This window comes from Amia ocellicauda, chromosome 1, assembly GCF_036373705.1.
Source record: "Amia ocellicauda isolate fAmiCal2 chromosome 1, fAmiCal2.hap1, whole genome shotgun sequence".
NCBI lineage: Eukaryota > Metazoa > Chordata > Actinopteri > Amiiformes > Amiidae > Amia > Amia ocellicauda.
In genome coordinates this window covers 11,234,451-11,261,831 of record NC_089850.1, presented here as the reverse complement: position 1 = coordinate 11,261,831, position 27,381 = coordinate 11,234,451, and the positions used below count along the sequence as shown (strand labels likewise).

Below are 27,381 nucleotides of genomic sequence, written 5' to 3'. Positions count from 1 at the left end.
TGAAGTACACCTCCTTGTAGAGAAACTGTTTAGAGTATTACTGTGCACCCAACAGGAAGAAACCAGTTTCTTTGTCACCATAATGCACACAGCGTGCCTTGGAAATGGGCTTTAGCTACTAAAGAAGCAAATGACAGACAAATTAGGAAAGAAAGATTGACCGGGCTCTTCGTGAACAGGGGCTTACGTGTCCGTGTGCCAGTGGAATGGGCTCCATCAGAGCCACGCCGTCTGCATACAGCTGAATCAGAGACAAGATATCCCTGGCCTTCACGGCTTCACACAGACTCTGCAGCTTGGCAGCACTGTCGACGCACTTCTTCCTCGAAAATTTCATCTCGATGTACTTGGCCGTGATGTAGTCTTTTCGTGCCTGCCTGGAGGACAGAACAGATACTCCCTTTTAAAACACGTACGTCTGGCAAATTAAAAACAAAAAGTATAGATTTTCTATAGTGTTTCCCATGTATTAAATCCTTCAACCCAAGCATGAAATGAGTCTTGATCTGAACATCACGGTCAAAACCTCAGAGGGTCTTACACTTACATGTCACTGGCGGGGCCAGGTTTGACCTGGTCCTCCGCACACAGATTGGCTTCCATGATCTCATTGAAGCCAGCGTTCCCGACGTTCCTGGCCAGCTGCAACCGACAGAAGCAGGACAGCAATTCTCACTATGCGCCCACAAGCACTTAAATCAGCTCATCAAATGGAAAATGAAAGAGTTTCTGAAAAGAGAGACTTCACACATTTGGAGAAAAAAGTAAATGTCGCATGTGTGCTTGTGATGTCATTTGCAGTAGCACTCGTCTACATTACCAAGAGCTCAGATGTTCCCAAGTCATCCAGGGTGAGGGACTGTATTCGGGAGTAGTGCACGCCGAGTTCTCTGTGGATTCCAGAGCATTCGATACACGTCACGATTCCAAGATTGGTGGACAGCCACGTGGGATCTGAAAAAGACCAGGGTTTCCAACGCTGAAAATCAGTTGTGTGGGAGGAGCGGTCTAGATTTAGTCTTTGTAAAATAAGAAATAAAAAATGTGGAACCGTAACAATTCATGATTACATTATTATATGCTATTATTTCTAATGCTAGTATTAATATAAAACATTATGCAGTTACTACAAAACTCTTATACTGGTTCTTCAGTGTGAAATCAGAGGTTTGATTGCCAGGCTCCTCCAATTTGTTACAGTGACAACTCAGCTCCTGATTAAGATCTCTCACAGACTGAAACGTTGATCTTGGGTATAACCGAATACAAACACCCCGGAGTATAATTTGGCAGGGTGCAGAGAGGTACAGTATTTGTTAAAGTTTAAAATCCATGTACCCTGCATCTTGAAAGATTTTGGAAGTGTGTAACAACCTGACTCTGCAATCTTGAAAAACACACAAGTCATCATTCTTTTCAACGTTAAAGCTTACTTAACGTTAAAAAAAGTCTTCCGTCCCCCACCACCCTCAGCGACTCACTCTGCGCCCCGCAGTCACAGCACACATCGTTCCCAGTCATCCTCATCACTTCCGCAATGATTTCTTTGGTCAGTTCCTGGACGATGCTGTTCTCTCCTATATGTTGGTTCCCCTTGAAGGCGTTGTTTAGAGCCTCTTCCTTATTGTTCTGGAGGACTGAAATCCATCTGAGGTCCCCGGAAACAAGAACAAAGACACAGAATCACCAGAATGCGACCAAAAACCCACAAACGCAAATAAATAAACTGCGTCTGCACAGGTGGCATCAGTCACAATAAACCGAGATGCCACACAGCTGACTGTAGCCGGCACTCAGGCATTCGAATGTAATTACTGCTCTTAATGTCCACAGAGGGAGCCACACTCACATTTGACATTCAGCTTCATCTCTTGCCTGAAAGTGGTAGGTCCTTTGATCTGTGGAGAGTAATGGGAAATGGCATTTATAATTCACACAAATCATGTGTGTGGCACAACGTGGAACAAGCCAACATGGTACAAATTAATACAGGTTTTAGGAGCATTAGAAAGTGCATCAACCCACATGATATCAGATCAAAGCCTCTTTTCTCATCCGGTCTGTGCTTCACTTGGCAGGTCAAGAGATGGAGCTTCACTGGTGCTCTGTTAGCCTAGGTGAGAGAAGCGGAGATAAGAGATAATCACTGCACACGCCTCTCCGGCCAATTAAGACAAGCCTGTCCGGCTGCAGAGTAACTTGCTTTCTCTCTCCTGCAACTTGTTTTCTCTCTCCTCCTGCCTTGCTGTGCCGCTGTGTTCACTTTAATAATGAAAGAATTGTCTTACCTTTCTGTGAGATATGGTGAGGTAACCATTTCCCACTGAGCATTGTCTCTTCTGCCACATTTTTCTGAAACTGAAAAAAAAAGACAGAAAAGCATTTGAACTACTTCCGATGATGTAATGGCCGAGTTCACATTGTCTTTTTCACAGGCATTGTGGAAGCAACATCATTCTCGCCCATCAGCAATTAGCGATTCATTAGCAAATTAACATTCATCATCTTAGTCAGGACACCCACCCGTCACTCTTCTTGAAGAGATTTCCGCTGAGCTGCGTGCCGTGCTCCTTGTTCCCCTTGAGCTGGTGCAGGTTGTAGGCAGCGCTCGGACGCACCTGAGAATCCTTCAACAATAGTGCAGTAGAAATGCCAATAAGTACACACAGACATAAGCACAAGCAGAAGCCAGGCACAGCCTTTTAGTCAGTGGAGATTCTCTGAAGTTAAGTTTGCTTCTCAAATTAACTGATCGTATATTATTATTATTATATATTATTCTTAGTATTAAGTCATTTACCAGACAGCTTTATCCGAACACTGGCATTCAGTGCTCCACCTATACTCAGCTTTACGAGGGAAACAGTGTCACTATGAAAACAGAAATCCACACATTACAGTGGATTCAATTAGAGAGACAGGCATGTCTCATTGATTAACGAGACAGGTACAATATACAGGCTCACTCTCTTGATTCTGTGGTTTGGCCATACCTTTGTTCTCTTGTTCCTCGTCTTTTTCCGAATCCAATTTGTGAAAACGGAGAAACAGCCTTCACGAGTCCTTGGTGAACAGAAATAAATTAGGCAACAATACAAAACTTCTCCACACTGTTTGGCATAAGAAATTAAACATAGGTATCCATTGGGCAAAACAGTACCATGCATCTAAATACACATTTTCTAGGACTGTCTACTATTGACAACTACACCAAAGTACACACACACCACGATAACATGTCAGTGACTTACAATACCTGCTATTTGATGACTCTTGTGGGTGCTGGCCCATGGGGTTCTCCATGGCAGCTGCCAGGCTGCTACAGTATCTGGGAATCTGCCTCTGGTCTCGACTCGGTCACAAACAATCAAGAAGCAACTGAGATATGGAGCTAGAAGAACCAGAAAACAAGTATCAACAACTATCCCTAAATGATATAGAAGGAGCAGGAATAGGTTGAGTATGAGTCAAGGACTATACGTCTTGCAAAGTGTCAAGCTGAAACAACTATGAGAGAGAATTCCAAAGAATGTTAGATGTTAATAAGCACCCATAGAATGTTCAGTGACAACAGTGACATCATAATACAAAATGAAAAATGATATTTAGAATTTCCAGACCAGGCCGACCCTTGCAACGCACTTGTCAAGAAAGATTGTAAATTGAACATTTGCTAAAAATGTGTTTAAAATATTCATAGAAATATGAAACATCTGTAGTACTGATTAACAAAATATGAATACTCACAAACGATGACCGTGATGGCAAACAGATATACACTGTCTTTCATTCTCCTGAGAAACAATAATAATTATTAAAAAACATACATTATTGCTGAGACTGGTGTTTTTTCAAATGCTTACAACTGTGTATCAGAGTCTGCCTCACTGCGGAGAGTGGGGGTGCAAAGCCACTGTGTAGTTAGTGATGTGTAGAAATTGACCAATGTGTTATAATCCATCTAACGGCTGCCATGTCAAAAGATTTACACTGTTCCTGTCGCAGCTGCATGAACTGAGTTGAGTTCACTCTCTGCTCTGTACAACAGAAGTCAGTACATAATATTCTAGATTGCTTTACTTGATTTGTTTTTTAATGTTTATCAGAATGGGGAGTAAAAACATACAGCAGGACACTTTCAAAATATATGTATATATATATATATATATTTTTTTTCTTTTACTTCCTTTTAATTGTATCTTCTTTTTTCCCTTTCTTGACATCTATAAATGTAAGAAACAACTTTTATTTATAGGATGCATCACAGTATCCGACTCAGACGTCCTCACAGCGAGAGTCACAGTGTTACAGAAGCAGGAGTGGGTGTGGCTCCACAAAAACAACACACTGTCTGATATGCAGAGAAGCTATAGCAGTCTTAATCTTAATGCCATTAGGCTGCAGATTTCTTTTAAATAAACAATTAAAATACATAAAGAATGAGAATGATTGATTCATTATCATCAATGTATACTATTTTATACTAAGGGATGACATCCAGCATTTTCCAAAAAGAACGTTGTATTAGTTGCATGTATTAATTAATTATTTAATTAAAAATGGTTGGAATCACATGATTTATCTTTGTCCTCCCATCCTCCCCCAAATATATAAGTATGTAGTAACAGAGGAGGGTAGTAAAAGCTGCCCTTTCTTGTCGTGTCCTTTTTCCTCTTGCATACTGAATTAATTCATTAAGCCACTTAAACATCCATTACAGCGCTGGAATACTTATTTGTGTAATTGCAGGAACCGGAGAAAAAAAGTGCAGTATATGAATGTAGGAGTTCATTCATATTAACAGGCTAGTGTAACACAATGGATATAGGCCCCTATTTTGGATGTTCCAGGATGTCCAGAACAGGTGACAGTAGACTCCCAAGCGCAGTCAGATTCATTGGGCAGAATGGAGTTTGCACGATCTGCATACAGGCCCACATGACTTTAAGACACAGAATCATAAATTCTCTGTGTTTAATCTGCAGTGAATGGGACATACGCTGGCCAAGGACACTGACAAGTTACGCTCATCAACAATCTGTCATTGTTTTCAAAATCAACTTTCTTGATTGGCCATCACAAACTCCAGGCCCCTCCCTACCCCCCAATAACCCCTCTGACCCCACCCTCCCCTACTACCCTTCCCTACCCATCCAAGACCGTCTGTGGCCAGGAGACAGACGGCCAGACAAACAACCAACAGAATAAACACACAATTAAATCAACTGGTGGACAATTAGACAGGCAGACAGACAGACGGACCGATGACACGTCGACAAACTAAGATATAAACATAATTATGCGCATATCAGAGACCGGTTGAGATGTATCACTCATGTCCTAAGGTTTAGCCATTGTGTGATGCTAAGTTTGTGTCTGCTTTTCCAGTTCAGGAGTATAGTCTTCTTGGCAATAGTTAACGCTATGAGAACTTGAGTTGGGTTTTGTTCAGGCAGGTTGAGTGTGGATGGAGAGAGCGGGATGCTGTTTTGTTTATCACTTCTTGTGAGCAGTGTTGAGTCGGTGGACGGAGCCAAAAGGCATGAAAGAAACTGTCAGGGGTGTTCAGCGTACAGAGTGAACAAGTATCAGACTCTATGAAGCCCATTGTAAACATTTTGTGCTGGTAATGTGCGTTCTGTGAATGACTTTGTATTGTATCAGTTGTGTGAGGGTGTTGTTACTCATTGTGAATATATTCTTGCAGATTTGTGTGCAGAAGCTGGTATCAGTGTGGATTGCTACATCTTGTTCCCGCCAATTGGACAGGATACTGATGAGTCATTTTTGGATAAGAGATTATATTATTTTGATAATGGTTTCTTGAAAAGGGTTAATTTGTCGATTATTTCCATTGTTTCCATTGGTTATATTAATTTTTGATTTGATAATTGGAGATATTGGAGATATTGTTCTTTACCGATATCAAACTTCTGTTCCAAATCACTGATTGCGAGGAGGTTATATTGACCTGTTTATTTGAGAATAGCCATTTTATAATATATTGTAGTTGGATAGCCAGGTAGTAATGATACAAATTTGGTGCATCCAAACCTCCTTGTGGATTACTTTTATGTAGTGTGGTTAACTTAATCCGAGTTTTTTATTCTTCCAGTAAAATTTAGTAATTATTTAATCTAAATTTTGGAACCAATTAGTTGTAGGTTGTACTGGAACCATAGTGAAGAGACAGTTAATTAACTGATCTGCTTGTTCTTTATTGAGCTTTGGCAGTGCTTTGTTGTTTGAAAAGGAGTCGATAGCTGCTATGCTTGGTGTTATTGATGTCCTGTTAAGTTTGTATGATATTTCCCTCTGAGTCCTTGTATATGTATAACATATATATTAACATGGATTTCCTTTCCAAAACAATAATAGCAGTAATAATAAATAATAATGTCCATTGTGCCTCGATTTACAAAATGTGACCTATGTTTTTAATTGTTATTAAATCATAGATAGGCAATGAGTACTAATGTAGGATTCACCGGCAATCCCCTTAGTTATGAAACGCCTTATGGTGCTGATAGACACCAAATTCTATGTCTGTGTCCATGGCATTAATAGGTTCAGCTATTCAAACAGTAAATATTCAAACTGCCAATAAGAGTGCAGTGTTGGTGATGTTGTACATTACTGACAGTTGATTAAACCAATAAAGACAACCTTGCTCTGTATCGAACCAATCAGCATTGTCATGCTGAAACAGGCACTATACATTCGGGCAGGTTGTGTTCTCCTGCCATCCAAACCCAGATGCGTCCTTCAGACTGCCACATGGTGAAGCGTGATTCATCACCAGAGAACCTGCTCCCACTGCTCCAGAGTCCAATGGCGGCGCGCTTTACACCACTCCAGCCGACACTGGGCATCGCACATGGTGAGTTGTGTGCGGCTGCTCGGCCGTGGAAACCCATTTCATGAAGCTCCAGACTAACACTTCTTGTGCTGACGTTGCTTCCAGAGGCAGTCTGGCACTCTGTAGTGATTGCTGCAACTGAGGACAAATGATTTTTTCGCGCTATGTGCTTCAGCCCTCGGCGGTCCTTTCTGTGATCTTGTATGGCCGACCACTTCACAGCTAAGCTGTTGTTGCTCCTAGACGTTTCCACTTCACAATAACAGCACTTACAGTTGACCTGGGCAGCTCTAGCAGGGCAGACATTTGACGAACTGACTTGTTGGAAAGACGGCATCCTATGACAGTGCCACATTGAAAGTCACTGAGCTCTTCAGTACAGCCCACTCTACTGCCACTGTCTGTCTATCGAGATTGCATGGCTGTGTGCTTGATGTTATACACCTGAAATAGCCACATCCACCCATTAGAAAGGCTGTCCACATACTCTTGGTCATGTAGAGTATATGCCTAGCTCATTGAGACACCTGTGTGAACACTGAGGAGAAGCCGAAGGCTTACAAATCGCTGGTGACGTTCAGGGTGGGCGCGTCCAGGACATTTTGTATCAAGACCTGCCGGATTAATTCTGTGCACTCTGGACAGAGGTGCCACTAGATATGGAAGTCTGCATTTGTTCTACCATTTGCAAACTGCTTTTAATGCTGTTCAACATACCTTGTGTCAATTGAAGCTTGTTCTCAAAGCAGACAAAACCAAATTAATGGTGTTCTCCAAAGCAAGGATTACACTGATACATCTTCCATGTATCACTACTTATCAGGGGAATGAGATTGAGGCAGTAACTTCACATCAATATCTTGGCATTTTAATTGATGATGACCTCTCTTTCAAATTGCATATACAGCAACTTGCAAAAAACTAAAGTAGAAGTTGGGATTTTATTTTAGGAATAAGGCTTGTTTTTCTTTTAAAACTAACAGGAGACTTGTTTCAGCTGCTTTTATGCCTATACTGGACTATGGTGATATTTTATATATGAATGCTTAAATGAATGAGCGTTTGAGATCAATTGATACCCTTTGCCATGGAGCACTGAGATTTATTTTAAACTGCAAAACACTTACACAGCATTGCACTTGATCTGTTGGGGTTGGCTGGCCTTCCCTAGTCACCTGCATACTCAGTCACTGGTGTATTGTGATTTATAAAACCATTCTGGGTTTGCTACCTTCTAATTTATGCATTTTTATTCTGAAAAAAATGTGGTGAATACTGTCTCTGTTCACAGGAACACATTTTGCGAACTGTCCCAGATGTTAGAATGGATTTTGGAAAAGGGTCTTTCATGTACTCTGACCTATCAGCTTGGAACACCTTTCAAAATAGATTTAAATTGGAAAAACATGTCCCTCTTGGTATTTTTAAATCATTGATGGAAGATTTTGCGCCCCAATTCAGCTCACAAAACATTACAGTCCGCCAGAGGGCACTGCTGCATCACAGACATCCTGTATACCAGTCATGCAGCAGGTTCACACTGTTAAAGCTCACAGAAGATGCATGATGAGGTCACTTACCTGGGGAAGAAAAGTCTAGTAAACAATTTTCATGACCAGAGCAAATCAGAATCACCCAAACCTGTAATCACCGCATCCAGAAGGACATCCAGTAGCAAAGTAAATATTCTGATTATAGGGTTTATATTTATTTTACTTCAGCAACATGGCGTGTGTGAAATCCAATGATTTCTCTGCAGCTCAGTCCTTATAAAACTGTTCCAGCAGTTGCAAAGTTGAAATTCAGTGTCTTATTCTGAAAAAATGAGTTGCCTTTAATCAATTCTTCAATTTGATAAACCCCATTTAGTCTTTTGGATGCCACTGAGTTATAAAAGCAGTATTCAAATAAGAACACTCCTTTCAAGAATTGGTACATTCATTCACACTTTAAAAAGAAAAAAACATTATTGAAACTAATAAGTAGGTAATAATGAGAACTGAGGCCTTGAGGTTATCTTTGTTATCTTGTCTTTATTTCTGTTATTTAATCCAGTTTCTTCCCCACATATATGCACAATCTCATTTCAAAGCTTGACCTCCGTGATGTGACGTAAGAAGGATGTCGTGTGTCACTCATGTCTCTTTCGGCTCCTCACAGCGCTGTAAAGCCGGACACAGAGCGATACAGAGACTCACAGGGTCAATTTACAGGATCAGATTTATTGTTCTATTTCCAGTGAGTTAACAGGTGCCATCTTCACCAGCATAGTCTTGCACTTTTCTTTCACGGTCTCAACAGCAGCTTTGCTAGGAAGGGTGTCAGCTGAGCATGTAAAATCATATCCCAGGTACATAGCTGCTGTGGGTATGAGGTACTTCTCAAATTCAAAGCTGACGAGTAATGAAGGGGAAACCTTCTATAGGTGACTGGGATTAACAGTTTGTCTCAGTACTGGCCGACAATACAGATTCAGATGCAGGAAAAGCTTAGAAGGACTAACCCTCTCCAATTGAAACAGCTGGTTTACTTTGTTCAGATCACAGAGTTGACTTGAGGAAGATCAGGAACAGCTTATTATATGGGTCACCCGTCATGTCATTCAGGAGATTTGCCGTGTAGCATCTTTGTGAATCCTTAGCTATACTGAAATGTAGCTTGAGAGCATCCCACTGGTCCAAAATCTTGACAACACTTCCTCCCTGACTGAGCCACCTGGTCAGTGATGGCTGAATCAACTTTCTGTTGCAGTTACAGATTCCCTCCTAGTGCTGAAATAATGAATAATGAAAGGGCAGAACTGTCTGAAATCCGAGTTTCATATCTTCCGATCAAATACTCGTTCAGGTACAATACAGGTAATAATCCAGACATATATTTGAAATAAAAACAGAAACATTGTAGCCTCATTTCCCCAATGAAATGGCAATCAATAATCATTGTCACACATCTCACCCCCACCACACACTTTTCATATACCCGTGGAAGATCTCAGCAGTATACACTCTCACTTATACAAGGCCCATGAAGAAATGACATCTAAAAGAGCTCGATACAAAAGATTATCTAAAACTGTCTGCAAACATGAAACTAGATTTTCACTACTGGTGCCATGTACTTCACTAAAGAAATCAATAATGTCAAAGTACAGAAGCTATAAAGAATCCTCACTACACAGTAAATACAAAAAACCTGTTATACGTACATGACGTGTGTGCGGTCACAATGCATTTGCAGTTCCTCACTGAGTGATAATAACAGCCGATTTTACACATGCATTCCTGTTTAAAACTGTTTAATAAACCAGATCCTGGAATAATGTGTGTTTGTATATGTAAGGTATCAAACACCCAGTGGGGTTAATTTAAACTACTACTGTAAGGCCTCAAATGAACTGAAAATGAGGCTCTCAAACTGTGTTCAAACTCTGTCTTTAAAACACTGTATACCTGTTGTCAGACTGCTACTGATACATAAGGTTAAGGCTAAATTGTGATCTAAAACACTGAGTAAGGTCACTGTAACGCTGTTTAGTATTCTGTGAACACATAGTAAAAATCAATACTCAGAAATACAATTTCTGATTATTAAGTTAAATCATTAATTAAACAACTACTGACATTGTTAAATTGTAATTCATTTATTTAAAGTACATTTTAGTACATGGTAGGTAGGCATGGCAGCAGTGTCTTGGAAAATGGCTGAAATGTCCTGGAAAAAGATTTGTAGAACTGGGTCTGTGGTCCAGGCATGGTGTGGGAGCAGAGGAGGTGTCCAGCTGTGGGGAGACGGAGGGACGCACGGCAGTGACAGCCACTGGAGCTGCGACCAGGACGCCTGGCCCCTGCGGCAGAACCCTCCCCACGCCGCCTGCGTGGGGCTTTCCGGTCCTGGCGGCACCTCGTCTGGGTCCTCCCATGCCCGGGTCTGGCCTGCCCACGAAGACAGCTCCTTGTCCTCACGTCCAAGTCTTGGGACGAACTCTTCTTCTTCCTGCTCCAGCTCAGGAAACTCCTCGTCGTTGCCCCGACCTGGTCCATCACTCGGGCGCCACCCTCACACAGCACAGCCCGGAGAGAGCGCTCGAGACCCGTGAGAAGAAGCGGTAAATCTTCTGTTTCGTGGAGAGTGTGGCCTCCGCAGCCCCTGAACCACAGAGCAAAACACGCATCACTGTTTCAGTCCCCCTTCATTGCCTCCCCCAGACTGTCCTGTTACCCGACTTGGGGTCAAAGCTCAAATGTTGCAGGAAACTACAGGAACGACATTTTCTACCCGTTTGAAATACATTTTCAAGTGGCACTCATGAAAACACGATCACCCACTGGACAGAAACAACACGCTGCCCACTGAGAGACTGTCATCTCATCATTATTGGCAATCATTTACAGATCATTTTAAACCAGTTATGAAAACAATGTTCTAGAAATACATTTTCAGATGGAATGGTTGCATGGAAAGTCACAGTGTCTCTCGTAACGGCTTGTCCAGTGACACTGGCGGAGTGCGCAGTGTGTGCAGGAGTGCTGTGGACGCCGTGTCACTCTCACCTGCACTGTCTGTGAGGTCCTCCACTGGTGAGGCGGTCTCCTCAGGCCTGGGGGGTCGGGGCTCCTCCGCAGTTGGAGGCTTGCTGGACACGCTCTGCCCCAGCCGCCTGTGGAACAGTCTCTCCACCACAGCCCTGAGCAGCTGCGGGGCAGGAGGCAGCTGCTGGGCTGGGTGTGGGGTGGACAGAGGTGCGCTCTCCCCAACTTCAGCGTCGGTCAGCAGGGCCAGGGCAGAGGTGATGATTTTCTTGCAAAGAAAAGCCTCCCTGGTCTCGGCGGTGTCATCATCCCCCTCCATCTGCCTCCTGAAGCTCCGGAAGACGGCAGCGGCAGCCTCCCTCTCTTCCGGGCTGATGTCCAGTGCAGTGGCAGGACAGGACGCGCTCTCGGCCTCCAGCTCCACCTGCTGCAGGATGAGGCTGAGGGTGTCTGCAGCGTAGGAGCTCTTGTCCCCACCTCGGTCATCCGGCAGAGTGGGGCTCAACAGGCCCTCCTCGTCCAGGGCGGAGTTGAACCTCTCCAGGACCATGTCAACCACGGTACCCACCAGCAGCCTGTTCCTGGGGGTTCTGAGGAAGGCTTCCACTGAACGGGCAGCGGCTGCCTCCTCCTCCTGTGCCCGAGTCTCGGGGGTCTTCAGGGTCTGCACCGCACCCCGCATGGCGTCCCACAGCACAGCCTTCGCCTCGCTGAACCGGGCCTCGCTGAGCAGGGCCCCACTGCGCTCCTGCTGCTCCTGGGCATACAGCTGCCTGATGATCTCCTGCGCGGGGCGCATCACCCTCTCCAACGCCCGCTGTGCCATCCCGAGCAGGGCCTCGCTGCGCTGCTGCGCCTGCAGCCGCCTGATGGTAGACGTGGGCAAGACAAACTGAAATTAATATCACAGTCCAGACAATAATATGATATCACGATTCAAAATCAAATTTAAATAAAACATCTGAATGAAATGTTATGAGCACTTCAAATAATAATAGACAAAAAACTGCTTTTAACCTCATAAAACCTCGAAAGGTGAGGCACTGGACATAGCATGTACCTGAACAGCTTTTTTTCATTTAGCAAATGTGTTTTTTCTGCAGTAAAATTGAATACCCATACACCGCCCCACCTTACCTGATTGCCTCCTGTGCGCTGAGTGTCACCCCCTGCACCACACCCAGAACCTTCCTGAGCAGGGATTCGGTGCTCTCCTGCCCCCCATCGGCCTGCAGCTGCCTTAGAGTCTCCTGGGAGGCGAGCCTCACTCCCTCCACAATCTCATCTGCCATCCTGAGCAGGGTGTCGCTGTCTTCCTGATCCTCGTGGCCTTCCAGCCACACGAAGGCCTCCTGCGCCCTGAGCATCACCGCCTCCGCTATGCTCTCCACCATCCGGAGCAGGGTCTCGCTGTGCTCCTGCCCCTCCTGGGCTCGAAGACGCCCGATGGCCTGCTGTGCGTTGAACATCACTTCCTCCATGATGCCCAGCAGCATCCGGAACAGGGTCTCAATGCATTCCTGCTCCTCCTGCGCCTCCTGAGCCTGCAGTTGTCTGATGGCCGCCTGATGGCCTAGTGCTACGTGTCGGACATCACCCCCTGCGCCTGCAGGACCCTGCCTGCGCTCTCGCTGTCGCTGGGCCTGCAGCCGCATCATCTCTGCCCGATAGCGACCCGTGGGCTGGGCATCACCCCCTTCGCCTTGCCGAGCCTGCCTGAGGTCATGCTGATCCCGGGCCTGCAGCCGTCTCAAGACGTCCCGGGTGCTGAACCTCACCTCATCCACCATGTGCTCTGCCATCCTGAGCAGGGCCCGACTGGTCTCCTGCTCCTCCAGGGCCTGCAGCCGCCTGATGTCCGACACGGTGCTGAGGACCACCGCCTTCACAACACCGGCCAGCCGCCTGGCACTACAGGACGCGGTGGGGCTCGGCAGGTCCAGGAGGCAGGAGGACAAGGACTGGGAGCGGATGGCCTGCAGAACTGCCAACAGGATGGACTCTGAAATGGGGCACAGCTCCTCCGCAGTGACCTGAGCCAAAGCAAGAAGAGACAGTGAGCAGCTGTGAAACTGTGAGTTTATATCAACGATAACAATTATTAGGGTTTACCGCAGCTATGTTTTTGAACATTAACAATTATTTTTTTAATTAACAAGCGCCCTTTCTCTCGAGCTGCTCCCTCCTCACGATCTCGACCCCTACAACCCCCACCCCCCGTCAACAAATGTGAAACAGGGCACCTGGAGGAAACCCTGAATTATAATATTAAGCCAACAGTCTGTGATGGCGACTGTCTAGTGTGCAGTCCTCTGTGTGTGCAGTGCTCTGTCTGCCCACAGGGGTCAGCTGTACAGTACCTCCTGCTCCATGGAGCTCCTCTGCCGGTCCATCTCCACCGTGCTCAGGTAGCTACAGAAACGCCTTCAATGAGCTCACAACCTAAAATTATAAACAAACAAATCTGTGTGTAATCAGTGTGGATTATGATGATCTACATGGAATACTGTTTTTTGTTCCAACCAAGCTCTCAATTACTTAATTGGACCCTTAATTGAGCCTTTTTTATTATTTTAAACAGTAGGGGTTTTAAGTGACGTATAGAATTGTATAAAAAACTTATTAAAGAACCAACTATTTTATTATACAATTTAAAAAGTCAAATCTAAGCAGGCTCTTCCGATAATTAAGGCTTCAATTAAGAAATTGAGAGCTCAGTTGGAACAAAAACCAGCAGGGTAGAGGGTCCTGCAGGACCAGGATTGGGAACCCCAGCTCTAAGACAAAGATTACTACCTGGCTAATAATAGTAACACACTCAAACAGTGGCAGACGCACATACACAAACTCACAAACTGATGCCCACTCAAGACAGTACACACTAGAAAAATGTAATATTGACCGCACAGATTAATATGCACCTTTCCAACACAACACACCTTAATGAGCATTACAAACCATAGCTATACATGTTCAAATTATATACAAATGCATTTGCTAACACCTAAATATAATTAGCTAATTAAGCAATCCCTTGACACAGCATTAATTGTGTACTAATACAACCTAAGGAAAATCAGAGACATTAATGCATTAATAAATTAAGGCAGAAATTGACATCAATACGTCAATTAAGGAAAATCTCACTGATTTCTTCGTATTCCTTAATGTGATTGCTTCGGTTGAGAATAGCACGAATGCAGGCTATACTAATGAGAATAGCACGAATGCAGGCTATACTAATGAGAAAGGCACGAATGTAGGCTATACTAATGAGAATAGCACGAATGCAGGCTATACTAATGAGAATAGCACGAATGTAGGATATTCTATCGAGAATAGCACGAATGCAGTATCTACTTGTTCATCCACAGCAGACTGAGCTCACCAAGGTTCGAATCAGATGATTCTGTAATCTTCTATAGTGTGACGTCACAATATCGCAAAACATAACACAAGGGGCGTGGTTAACGTCATACGTCATCTATCTTCTCTCCCACAATCCCTTGCGCCAGGCCAGCGTGTAATCTGATATATTTAGAAATACAATTATTTTAATAAAGAACACTCACTGAGCAAATTACATTACTACTGTATGTGGTATTTGTAGGACCGCAAGAGGAAACCACATTGCAACACAAAAAGGCGTACAATAAGCATTACTTATGATAATTGTCCAGGGGCTGGTTTTCGTCTGCCAATCAATCAATCAATACAACAACAGGGTAGGCAATGTGTTGTAAGTATAGTGGAACTTGGGCAAAATCAATCAAGCTTTACATGAGCATTGCAGGACACTTCCCGTATTACGTATTACTGCCCTTATATATACTGCACAACAACGGAGCTTGCCATGGTGGCAATGCCAAAAGGACTGAAATATTCCCGACCGAGTGCGATGCATAATGAAATAGGGCTGAAAACGAGTCAGTGCTATTATCCGAGAGGAATAACTTCGCTTTAGGCAGCTCAACTACTATCTCATATCAATTCACTAACAATAGCGGCTGCGGATGCAGTATTGGCCCGTCATCACATAGGCCGATTAGTAGCGCTGACATGTAAAAACGCCACCATGACAAGTACAGGGAAGTCAGATCAATGACCCAAAACATGACAGCACTGGCGCAGAGCGACAGCACAAGAAAAGCAGCTCAACATTTCACTGCAGGCCCTCAGTCAAATGAACACACAGCAGGCAAACTGCAAAATCGCTCATGTCCAAAAACTTGAAGCGCCGCTAACATGAGCAAGAGGCGCATCCAGTCCAGTGCAGCTGCGGTCAGAGGCAGCTGTGCAGACGCCTTTCTAACCGCGTCCAGCGCTGAGACTGGCCGAGCTGAGCCCTGCGTGTCCGCTGCGCAGTTCAGCTCCGAGCTGCGGAGGCGGCGCTATTAGCGCAGATCCTGTGCGCGTCTCTGTGTGAGAATCAGCCCCGCATTGAGCGTCATGTGTGAGAAGCTGCGTCTCTGAGTCTGCGCTCAATGAGGGAAGCGGAGCCGCTGAGGAGGCTCGCCGGGTTTGCCAGCCCTGACCCCGGGCTGACTGAGGCCACAGACATGCTTACAGCACAGAATGAAGCCCATATTACTATTTACATGTATGTGTGTGTGTGTGTGTGTGACAGGTATTGACATGCTCTCGCTGGCTTTCATCCAATGTGCAGAAATGCTGCTCATATCAGTCACAGTGCGGCCGCTGCTACTGTTTAAATGCACAAACACTTGCTGGTGGCCAGCCCTCAGTTTAGACTGAACCACTTCACACATCTGGGAGGAGGTGCTGAGCGAGTTGTGTTAAAGCAAACTGTGATTGAGTGACTAAATGGTGGATAAAGACCAGTTATAAGAGACATGCATTCACAATACTTACACACATTGGTGAAATACAGGGCCTGTAATGAATGAGTTTCCATACAAGCGGGTCAGTCCGTAAACTTGAAGAAGGTGCTGTTTCAAGTGGCCTCGTCCCATTTGTGAAGTGCGTGTCCTGTGCTGTGTTGTGCTGTTTTCTGTATATGGCTGTTAGTGCTGTTTTACTACTATGTTTCTTGAATACGTTAATGAAAAATCTGTCCTGAGTAATATTTTGAATACATGAGTGACTGTTTGTTTAAATTATGATTAACAATGGTTGGTTTTATGTTAATTTAATTGGATTATGTACATTCATGGCGCTAGGGCAGTGCTGTGTTGCCTGTAAATGAATAGCAAGGTGAGAAAATGTGCGAGCAGACTGGTGCTGAGCTTGTGTAGGACAGTTTTGCCTTGTTTTTCACAGTGCATGTCTGACCTGAAACAGCGGCCGCAGTGGACATGTATTCTTGTTTTTCAATGCCGCTTTCTTTCCCAAAGCTGAAACACTGTGATTATTGTATTGCAGACGGTTGCTGATGCTTGTGAGGGGCTGACATGTTTGTGCTTTTCGTTTTGTACTGGTCAGATGAAACGGACAACAAAGTCACTTGGTGGGCAATGTCCACTTAGACACAGTGCCAACAAGAGCAGCAGCTGTTGGACCGGCGATGACCAGACAGCGCCTGTCACACGACTGGGGTCTTCTGTGGGCTGGAGCCGACCACTGTGACCACTGTTGTATCTTTTAATGTGTTAAGGGTTTTGAAATGGGTGATTTGACTTGGTCATTTAGTATTGGGAGGGCCAAGGTTCACCCCTTGACTTCCACACCAGTGTGAATGAGTGCTGGACTTTTCTCCGTTGAATAAGGTCAGTTTGATGAATCGATTCATTTCGTTCATTTCGTTCACTGATCCAGTGAGTCGAACCCAAGAACGAGTCGTTCACGAACTGCACAGCACAAAAGCATGGCAACGTCTGTATTTGACTGGTTCAATTCAATACAGTTGTGACAGAGTCCTGGAAATAACAACAGTTTGAAGCATTAACATTATTTAGCCAACACACGATCAATCTAATTAAATGTCATATATAGTGTTTTATTAATATCGTTAATTCTCTTACGCATAGGTGTATAATAATAATAATCATCATTATTTTTATAATAATTATAATCATAATAATTTGGTAATTTTGTTGATTTAACTCAAGATGACAATAATTTGTGCTAAATGTTGTATGTGTATAAAACATTACAAAAACAGACCTCATAGTGATTTATTGTATTATTATTCTTTTGTTTGGCAGACGTATCCAATGAATATGAACTGTAATACACACACACATTATGTACAGAATATAATATTGCATAAACGTCTAATCTCATTTCTGACAGCGTAATCCGTGGCACTCTATACTCGCTCTGGATGATGTAAGTGACGCCATTTTGGCCCATACAGAGTTATTTCTTATGCACTAAGCAAGAGGGAATTTGGAACCAACATGGCACATACGGTCTTCAGTTTCATAGCACTCAACGAGTTGTCAGACTGAGAGTCAGTGACCCCGTTCACACTTGAGATGTAGGCCGGCCCAGGGCCGCTTTAACTCAAATGTGAACGGGGTCATAGATTTCAGGCGGCCCTGGGCCGGGTCAGAACTAGGCCCGCTGTTTGAGCGGCCTAAAGGCGGCCTGACTGGGACTGTGACGCGCCGGCCTGGGCCGCTGGAAAGCGTCAGCGTGTGACGCAACTCAAGCCCCGCCCCCAGAGACTGCGTGTCTGAGTCAGAGAGACGCGGAATAAACACAAATACCGGCAGGGGGTACTCCAGGACCGGTTTGAAAAGCCCTGATCTAGATCATTACAAATAGGATATATACACTGTACATATTTCTCTCCAACAGCTGTATTTGAAATATAAAAATGACAATTATTGAGTTTCTATTATGACAATATTTACCAAATTTATATAAATATAAAAGTAAAACAGTTACAAAATATTTGTCATTTTACTGCCATGGAGGTTGTTTCAATATAAATTTCAATTCAGTATAAGGCACACAGTAGTGGTCAGGAAATTAAGTGGTGTTGAGAATGGCAGGCATCCCCACCAATTTCTCTCTCTCTCTCTCTCTCTCTCTCTCTCTCTCTCTCTCTCTCTCTCTCTACCATAAAAAGGCCCTAACGCTGAATTAGATCATTTCCTGGCAAAGATGTTTGGGGCCAAAATGCAAAATTTACAGTATTTTGTCCTGCTTGTATTACTGCACTTTTAATGCTTCTTGCTTAAACTAAGTCTGCTAATAAGTCATTTATTCTAGTGGCGTGCAGTTTGGCACTTGGTGTGAAGTCACCAGGAAGCCTCACAGCAAGATGAGACACTATTGCTTATATACTGCTAAAAAAATGAAGGGAACACTTAGCATTGATTTCTGAACTTGGAGTGTTCCCTTAATTTTGAAGAGCAGTGTATATGATGCTTTGCAGGACAGTTCTCCTGTAAATGACAACAGCATTAATACTATTAATAGATGAAAGTGCATAAGAGTAAGAGTGAAAATCATAAGATGCAGAGACTGGGGGTGGGGGCAGTGGCAGTCCTCTCTTCTCTCCTCAGGGCAGTGTTAGTTGAGTGGAGGCTGTGTTGTCTCTCCAGATGGGCCAAGCTCCACATCCTGCTGCTCAGGGGCGTCAGCATGGCTGCCGGTGCCATTGGGCCCAGGTGTCCCCGTCTGCTTCCCCCTCAGATCCCCTCCGCTTCCTCCACACGACCCCAGCAGCCACAGCCAGCAGGAGCGCGAAGGCGAGGGACACCGACACAGCGATGACAGCAGTTTTGTCCTGGGGGTGGTCTGATCAGGGAGAAACACAAAACACAGTTCAGCATTAATGAGCCACACACTTCCTCTCATCACATCCGTGTGTGACAAAGCAGACGATCAATATCCCTGTGATTACAAGTACAACAGAGGGACCCCTGCCCTGACTTACCCAGAACAGACACGGAGACGGTGCTGATGGTGCGGTCGGTGCTGGACTCCCTCACTGTGTACTGGCCCTGGTCAGCTGCTGTGAGTGAGCGCAGTGTCAGAGAGCCGCTCTGCACTGACACTCTGTGCTCGTACCCGGGGCCGGGGCGGCTCGCTGCACCCCTCTCCACAGCGCACACCGAGACAGAGGCTCTCTCTCCTGACAGCGCAAACAGCACATCCACGGGCTCTGCAGTGAAGAGGGGGAGGGAGAGGGAGGATCCAGACTGCAGGCTGAGGGAGTCACTGTGAGCTGAGAGGAACAGAGATGGGACAGTTAGCGCAAAGGAAGGATGCTCACTCAGCAATGACGTCCTCACTGTGCTGGCAGGGCCACAGCTCTCTCTCCATAGGGAGTGTGACAGAGCTGCTGATAGGAGGCTACTGTCCTGAGTGAGGAACAGCCCTGTGTTAGTGTGTGAGAGGAAGATAGACTGTGCCAGTCATAACTGTCCAGCCAGTTCAGTAGACTACATAATGGAATGAAAGCACAAAAACTACCACAGTTCCATGTGGATACGAAACATGCATCCTTTGTAAGAATTATCAATATTATGATATCATACGACAACTGAACTGAAATTCAGATAATTTTGGCGTTTTTGTCTTTGCGTGTCCAGCCAATACAGCAGACTAACAGAATGAATGCATAACAGAGTGCAGTGTGGGTCAGACATGTCCTTTCTACAGGACCGGACAGCAGTGCAGAGTAGCGGTCAGTGCTCTGGACCCCTCAGTAAAGGGTTGTGGGTTCAATCCCACAGGGGTTAGTTAAGAACAGACAAACCCGGCCCCTGTCCTACCTCTCACAGTGATGGCCACAGTGCTGATGGTCTGTCTGCTCTGGGAGTCCAGCACTGTGTAGGAGCCCTGGTCAGTGAAGGTCAGTGCGGACAGTGTGACCTCCTGCTGCTGCCCTGAGACTCGGGGCCCATAGGCAGGGTCAGGGGTCACGGTACCGCCCTCTACAGCACACACTGGCAGAGAGGTGCCAGCGCCCTCAGGGTTAAATCGCACTGTCACAGGTGCCCCGCTGTACAGGCCGAGGGTCAGGGGCTGCCCATAGGAGAGAGAGGTGCTCTCCTCACGGCCTGCAGAGAGAGGACAGGGGGAGCACTGGACATCAGACAGAGACAGAGCCGGGACACCACAGTTTGTGTGAGCAACTATCTACAGGCCTGAGACTTGAGGTGGAGGGGATTAGGAAACAGTGGCAAAAAGTTATACAAATGTAATAAACATGTGAAATGTATGTACAAATAATGTAATATATTGCAATGATATAAGTTTGAAAATGTAATGAAAACGTACTTACTCAAGACACTGACAAGCACTTCCCCAAGGTACATGCTCTGCCCTGCTCCACTGACCCTGAAACACTCGTACAGGCTGTCATCAGAGAGCTGGATGTCGTGAATGGTCAGGGAGAAGTCGCCCGTCTCCACAGCTCCTGCAAACTCCACTCTGCCCTCAAAGCCTGCTGCAGGGTGACATGTCCCAGAGCTGGACTCACACACCGGCCTGTGTGGAGTCTTCCAGTACACCTGCTCTGTGTCTCTGTGGGCTGATGCATCACAGGCCAGAGTCACAGACACGGCACTGGACACGGCTGGGGAGAGAAATTACAGATTTTAATATTTTCCATATTCTAAGAGGACTGTGTGTCCAAGGAAACTAACAGGGGAAGTGCTACTTTTGCTAAAAACAGTTGTGTGCCTGCCTGTCTGACTACAGCAATGAAGATCACCCCCACAGTGATACTGAGCCCTAACACACACGATTTCTATACAGTGACCACACACTGCAAGGGTGCAGTTAGAGACATAATCGCTGAACTTCGACTGAAACACAAGTCCTTGTTCAAGTTTCTTATAAAATCAGAACTCACCCAAACACAGGAGCAGGACACAGGGACACGCCAGGGACAGAGACAGCTGCAAGTAAGGAAATTCAAGAATCAGGGGTTTTGCAGAACAGAACCAGCCCTGTTTAAAACATCCGCTACATAGTACATCATCCTACAGAGGGACGGACTGTGCGTCTGACCTGCACTGACACTTCAGACTTGTCATGAAACTGTAGTCAAGTGACAGGCCATTTAAACGTTAAAATATTAATTCAAAATCGAAACGTTGAAAAGCGCTGAGGGCCACACTACACTGAACAGCATCTGACTCCCACACAGCAAACTGATCCTCTCATACAGAGACTCACAGGGTCTGGGGCTACAGCGGCCTTAGTGCCTCAAACACGGCTCCTCTTCTGTACTCGTCACAAAGTGCAGCAGTTCTCAAAGACTACAATTCTCTCACATTTAAACATGGATAAGCCAATGTAGATCAGTTTACAGGATCAGAATTATGGTTGCATTTCCAGTGAGTTAAAAATCAAATTCATGACATAAAATGCTCTTTTAACAACAGATTTATTTTGCAGTATTTTCCGACTCCCCTTGATGGAAGCCCATTTCCGCCACGAAAAAAAGAAAACATTTGCCCATTTTATTGGGGGGTCAATTTGCTATCTCATTATGACTTAGTATCTCATTATTATGACTTAGTATCTCATTATTATGAGTTACTGTAACGGGGACTGGGCTTGTGTCAACAGGATGGTTGCAACGGCAGCAGTCAATGCGTCCCTGTCATACGTTCTCCATTTGAGCATTTGTAACCATGAGTGCATTCACTGATTGTTGAGCCATGGAACACATACATTACAGTTAGGCTATACAAATATCTGTATACACACAACCACACACACATTTTGTATTATTTATTATGTTTTTATTAAGTATTATTCTTAATATATAAATTCAATTGCATTTGAGATTATAACTCCAATAATTCAGCCATATGTAACTAATCAGGACAATTGGCTGCGGTGGCTGTAGGCGACTTTAAAGAGGTCTTCAAAAAACATGGGTTTAATTCCTGATGGGCAGATGTTATTTCTTATCTATGGATTTATATTATTTATCAGTCCACAATGAAATGTGCGATCGTCACTGGGAAGCTCCTCTTCTCACCGGCTCTCCTTCAATGTGCCCCAACTGTAACAACAAGAGACAGGGCACCATCAACACTCACAGCCAGTGGAGTGACTGAAGGACACATCATTTCATTTCTTTACCTCCACCCTGTGGGAGGAATGGACCAACAGCAGGGGTGTGTTCAATTCTGAGAGGAGGTCTGGACTAGCAGAGCCTGACAACGACCTTTTTAACACTTTCCTTTCATTAGAGCGAAATAATATATATGAACAATACTGTGCATTTACATACGTGCTCAACTTCACACCAAAATCTCAACCAAAACACTCTCTTCACAGCCAGACTGTTAGTAATGGTGTACATTGTCCCCCCCAGAGAAAGTCAGCTCATCAGGCTTGTCCGCCACGCAGTTGTAAATGGCTTGCACTCTCTTGGGCTTTGGTTTCTGTAGGGGGACGAGGACAAACCAAAGCAAATACAAACCTGTACACGAGCGACAATAAGATTGTGTGAATTCAAAGGCCAGCCTCACACTCTCTCACTCACCCATTCTGAAGGATCAATCGTATCGCAAGGGTTAATGTGATCAATAATAAATACAGTGGCCACACAGTGTATATTTAGCTATATGTATATTTGTTTATAATGCTCTGTTTAAGCAGCACAGGTTATAAACTGCATTAAACTCAACACGTTTGCAGAACTGTGAAGGGAAACTTATCCAGCTAAAAACCAGGACAAAAGGGAGACTTCTTTAGTGCGGGCATTTACCATGAAGGGCACCGAAACATTGATTACCTGACCAAGATTCTGGGTTCAGGGATTGATTTAAATTCTCCCCTTGTGGGATATAGTTGTGGTTTCATTGTTGAGCTTGAAATAGTCCTTGCTATTGTCTCTGGCTTATAGTTTAATTCCCAAAGTGAAATATTGGGGTCTGGCATTGAGGACCTGCTTAACTCACTTTTCCTGAGTGACACAAGCACAGTGGGACACACTCACCTTCTCCTCCACGTCTCTGTCGCTCTCATCCAGATCCTCGTGGTGTAACCTCCACTCATACTCCACGTGGACGCGACCTTTGGACTTCCCAGACAACGCCTGACTGAGCTGTCGACATGGAAAGGAACGGTCAGTAAATAAAATGCCAGAAAACAAAACTTGTGCCTCTTATTTTCAGTGCTCACCAGGTCCTCACACTGCGTGTGCTTCAGTCTCTTGGCGACGTCAAGAGGGGTCTCTCCCGATTCGTTGGCTGTAATGGGGGGGAGGGGAGAAAAGATAAAGACCATTTTATTTAACACACAGTCTGGAAAACTGGTTATTTCAAAGACAACATAATTCCTTTCTTGGTTAAAAGTTTATTTGAAACGATTAGAAAGGGTGACGAGGCCATCAATACACAAGTCTGGCAACCCACGTCTGCCTTCTTTCACAGACACGGCCTTTTACACAATTCAGAAGGTACTGCAATGACTCTGGGAACAAGATCACTCACTCCTCTCCCTACATTGCTGCCTTACCAATGTCAATGGACGCCTTCCCTCTCAGCAGCAGTTTGAGGCACTCCACGTTGTCCGTTAGGCAGCAGTAGTGCAGGGCAGTGCTGCCTTTCGTGGTCTGCTTATCCAGATTGCCACTGTGAAACAAACGTCCAGGCTGTGGTGAGCAAGAGCAGCTTTGACTGGAGAGAACAGCTTTTTCTCACAGTGACGATTCAGTGCTACGTCATGATGAACTGAATATTTGAGGTATTCGTTCTCATGTAAGCAGATTGCAGATTTCTTTGAATACGTTCAAGATAATGTTATTAATATTATTTCTTTATATGTCTGTTTATTATTAGGGTTAGTTTCAAAACTGCTTGCCTGTTCTGGGTCAAGAAGTCCACAATGTGGAGAGACGTCCGGTCCACCAGTTGGACGGCCAGGTGAAGTGCGGTCTCGCCCTGCTCCTGGAGGAGGGAATCAAAGAGACACATGGGTTGGAGGTCAAAGTCAACAGCAAGGACACAACTGGGCTGGTCAATCCAATTGATATGCATTGTGCAGAAACACTCCCAGTGAGTTGAGTTTGAGTTTGGCTGCACATTCATAAATAGTGGCTCAACAGCTGACAGCCTTTCTAGGATGAAGTACACCTCCTTGTAGAGAAACTGTTTAGAGTATTACTGTGCACCCAACAGGAAGAAACCAGTTTCTTTGTCACCATAATGCACACAGCTTGCCTTGGAAATGGGCTTTAGCTACTAAAGAAGCAAATGACAGACAAATTAGGAAAGAAAGATTGGCCGGGCTCTTCGTGAACAGGGGCTTACGTGTCCGTGTGCCAGTGGAATGGGCTCCATCAGAGCCACGCCGTCTGCATACAGCTGAATCAGAGACAAGATATCCCTGGCCTTCACGGCTTCACACAGACTCTGCAGCTTGGCAGCACTGTCGACGCACTTCTTCCTCGAAAATTTCTTCTCGATGTACTTGGCCGTGATGTAGTCCTTTCGTGCCTGCCTGGAGGACAGAACAGATACTCCCTTTTAAAACACGTACGTCTGGCAAATTAAAAACAAAAAGTATAGATTTTCTATAGTGTTTCCCATGTATTAAATCCTTCAACCCAAGCATGAAATGAGTCTTGATCTGAACATCACGGTCAAAACCTCAGAGGGTCTTACACTTACATGTCACTGGCGGGGCCAGGTTTGACCTGGTCCTCCGCACACAGATTGGCTTCCATGATCTCATTGAAGCCAGCGTTCCCGACGTTCCTGGCCAGCTGCAACCGACAGAAGCAGGACAGCAATTCTCACTATGCGCCCACAAGCACTTAAATCAGCTCATCAAATGGAAAATGAAAGAGTTTCTGAAAAGAGAGACTTCACACATTTGGAGAAAAAAGTAAATGTCGCATGTGTGCTTGTGATGTCATTTGCAGTAGCACTCGTCTACATTACCAAGAGCTCAGATGTTCCCAAGTCATCCAGGGTGAGGGACTGTATTCGGGAGTAGTGCACGCCGAGTTCTCTGTGGATTCCAGAGCATTCGATACACGTCACGATTCCAAGATTGGTGGACAGCCACGTGGGATCTGAAAAAGACCAGGGTTTCCAACGCTGAAAATCAGTTGTGTGGGAGGAGCGGTCTAGATTTAGTCTTTGTAAAATAAGAAATAAAAAATGTGGAACCGTAACAATTCATGATTACATTATTATATGCTATTATTTCTAATGCTAGTATTAATATAAAACATTATGCAGTTACTACAAAACTCTTATACTGGTTCTTCAGTGTGAAATCAGAGGTTTGATTGCCAGGCTCCTCCAATTTGTTACAGTGACAACTCAGCTCCTGATTAAGATCTCTCACAGACTGAAACGTTGATCTTGGGTATAACCGAATACAAACACCCCGGAGTATAATTTGGCAGGGTGCAGAGAGGTACAGTATTTGTTAAAGTTTAAAATCCATGTACCCTGCATCTTGAAAGATTTTGGAAGTGTGTAACAACCTGACTCTGCAATCTTGAAAAACACACAAGTCATCATTCTTTTCAACGTTAAAGCTTACTTAACGTTAAAAAAAGTCTTCCGTCCCCCACCACCCTCAGCGACTCACTCTGCGCCCCGCAGTCACAGCACACATCGTTCCCAGTCATCCTCATCACTTCCGCAATGATTTCTTTGGTCAGTTCCTGGACGATGCTGTTCTCTCCTATATGTTGGTTCCCCTTGAAGGCGTTGTTTAGAGCCTCTTCCTTATTGTTCTGGAGGACTGAAATCCATCTGAGGTCCCCGGAAACAAGAACAAAGACACAGAATCACCAGAATGCGACCAAAAACCCACAAACGCAAATAAATAAACTGCGTCTGCACAGGTGGCATCAGTCACAATAAACCGAGATGCCACACAGCTGACTGTAGCCGGCACTCAGGCATTCGAATGTAATTACTGCTCTTAATGTCCACAGAGGGAGCCACACTCACATTTGACATTCAGCTTCATCTCTTGCCTGAAAGTGGTAGGTCCTTTGATCTGTGGAGAGTAATGGGAAATGGCATTTATAATTCACACAAATCATGTGTGTGGCACAACGTGGAACAAGCCAACATGGTACAAATTAATACAGGTTTTAGGAGCATTAGAAAGTGCATCAACCCACATGATATCAGATCAAAGCCTCTTTTCTCATCCGGTCTGTGCTTCACTTGGCAGGTCAAGAGATGGAGCTTCACTGGTGCTCTGTTAGCCTAGGTGAGAGAAGCAGAGATAAGAGATAATCACTGCACACGCCTCTCCGGCCAATTAAGACAAGCCTGTCCGGCTGCAGAGTAACTTGCTTTCTCTCTCCTGCAACTTGTTTTCTCTCTCCTCCTGCCTTGCTGTGCCGCTGTGTTCACTTTAATAATGAAAGAATTGTCTTACCTTTCTGTGAGATATGGTGAGGTAACCATTTCCCACTGAGCATTGTCTCTTCTGCCACATTTTTCTGAAACTGAAAAAAAAAGACAGAAAAGCATTTGAACTACTTCCGATGATGTAATGGCCGAGTTCACATTGTCTTTTTCACAGGCATTGTGGAAGCAACATCATTCTCGCCCATCAGCAATTAGCGATTCATTAGCAAATTAACATTCATCATCTTAGTCAGGACACCCACCCGTCACTCTTCTTGAAGAGATTTCCGCTGAGCTGCGTGCCGTGCTCCTTGTTCCCCTTGAGCTGGTGCAGGTTGTAGGCAGCGCTCGGACGCACCTGAGAATCCTTCAACAATAGTGCAGTAGAAATGCCAATAAGTACACACAGACATAAGCACAAGCAGAAGCCAGGCACAGCCTTTTAGTCAGTGGAGATTCTCTGAAGTTAAGTTTGCTTCTCAAATTAACTGATCGTATATTATTATTATTATATATTATTCTTAGTATTAAGTCATTTACCAGACAGCTTTATCCGAACACTGGCATTCAGTGCTCCACCTATACTCAGCTTTACGAGGGAAACAGTGTCACTATGAAAACAGAAATCCACACATTACAGTGGATTCAATTAGAGAGACAGGCATGTCTCATTGATTAACGAGACAGGTACAATATACAGGCTCACTCTCTTGATTCTGTGGTT

General features: G+C 44.7%; 1 long non-coding RNA gene across 2 annotated transcripts; it reads right to left on the bottom strand.

Moving 5' to 3' along the window:
* Positions 1–1,846: 1,846 nt before the first annotated feature.
* Positions 1,847–2,619, bottom strand: LOC136759721 (uncharacterized). 2 transcript variants are annotated; one of them, XR_010820105.1, is made up of 4 exons: positions 2,524–2,619; positions 2,289–2,358; positions 2,026–2,113; positions 1,847–1,898 (listed from the first exon to the last, which is right to left on the bottom strand). It is a non-coding gene; the product is annotated as an uncharacterized LOC136759721 (long non-coding RNA). The 2 variants fall into 2 exon arrangements; XR_010820104.1 differs by lacking the exon at positions 2,524–2,619 and having other exon boundaries at positions 2,289–2,455.
* Between the last annotated feature and the right edge of the window lie 24,762 nt (positions 2,620–27,381).